Source organism: Marmota marmota, unplaced genomic scaffold (assembly GCF_001458135.2).
Source record: "Marmota marmota marmota unplaced genomic scaffold, marMar, whole genome shotgun sequence".
Classification (NCBI taxonomy): Eukaryota; Metazoa; Chordata; class Mammalia; order Rodentia; family Sciuridae; genus Marmota; species Marmota marmota.
The window spans coordinates 2,264,674-2,265,493 of record NW_026000205.1 but is presented as its reverse complement, the minus strand read 5'-3'; the positions used below and the strand labels follow the sequence as shown (position 1 = coordinate 2,265,493).

The window sequence follows — 820 nt, the reverse complement described above, 5'->3', positions numbered from 1 at the left end:
GGGGGGGGGCGAATTGCTAGGGACTGGGATTTGGAAGAGGAAGACACTAGAACCGCTCTGACCTTTCTCTGAGTCTCAGTTCCTCCCAGGGACCGGATGGGTATATCTCTCAGGCTGGGACCCCACACCACTCCTGACCTCCCCATCTCTCACATTCTTGGACTTGCGTGCCGGGGCTCACTAGCACAAGGGGACAGGTCCCGTGAGCTCTCCGTATCTCCGAGGACAGAGCTGCATGGTCAAAGGAGGGGGAGCCCGGGTCGGCGGTGGGGTCAGGATATAAGGCCCCAGCCCTACCTGCTGGAGTGCCCGACCTGTGTCCTTAGTGCTCTAAGCTCACTGTTGTGATCACTGTTGTGATCTGGTTACTGGGGAGATAAGGGACCAATGAGGCCAGAGGACAGCGTCCTGGGAGGGACCAAGGTAGCGGCGTAGAATCTAGGTGGGGAGGAAGGGCGGAGGAGCGGAGGAGGTGGTGAGTGAGCCACTTGTGGGGCTCCCCGGGGCTTAGACTGACGGCTTCAGGGCCTGCGAGGGCTGGGCTGGGAGAGTCAGGGAGGAGTGGGACTGAGAAGGTCCAGGGCTTCGGGGTGGGTGAGGGGAGGAGCACCGGCACTTGTCAAAGGTGGGGCTGTCAGGGACCACAAGGAAGACCGGGGCCTGTAAAGGGCGGGGCGGGGGCGGGGCCAGGGCCTGCGGTGGGCGGGGCCAGGGCAGTATTGAAAGGGCGGGGCGTTAAGGGTGTTCCGAGGAGCTGAGTACTTAAGGGGCGGAGCCGCGAGGGGCTGCCAAACGTCCTGCGAAAACGAGGGAGGGGCGG

The 820-nt window shown here is 63.3% G+C and overlaps 1 protein-coding gene across 7 annotated transcripts in view; it reads right to left on the bottom strand.

Moving 5' to 3' along the window:
• Positions 1–563, bottom strand: part of Odad1 (outer dynein arm docking complex subunit 1) — a 24,965-nt gene extending 24,402 nt beyond the window's left edge. For 4 of the 7 annotated variants that reach the window (XM_048790613.1, XM_048790612.1, XM_015496616.2 and 1 more), the window contains exon 1: positions 63–290. The gene's annotated coding sequence lies outside the window, so the exon portion shown is untranslated. The other 3 variants (XM_048790609.1, XM_048790610.1, XM_048790611.1) reach the window with 3 other exon arrangements.
• Positions 564–820: the final 257 nt, after the last annotated feature.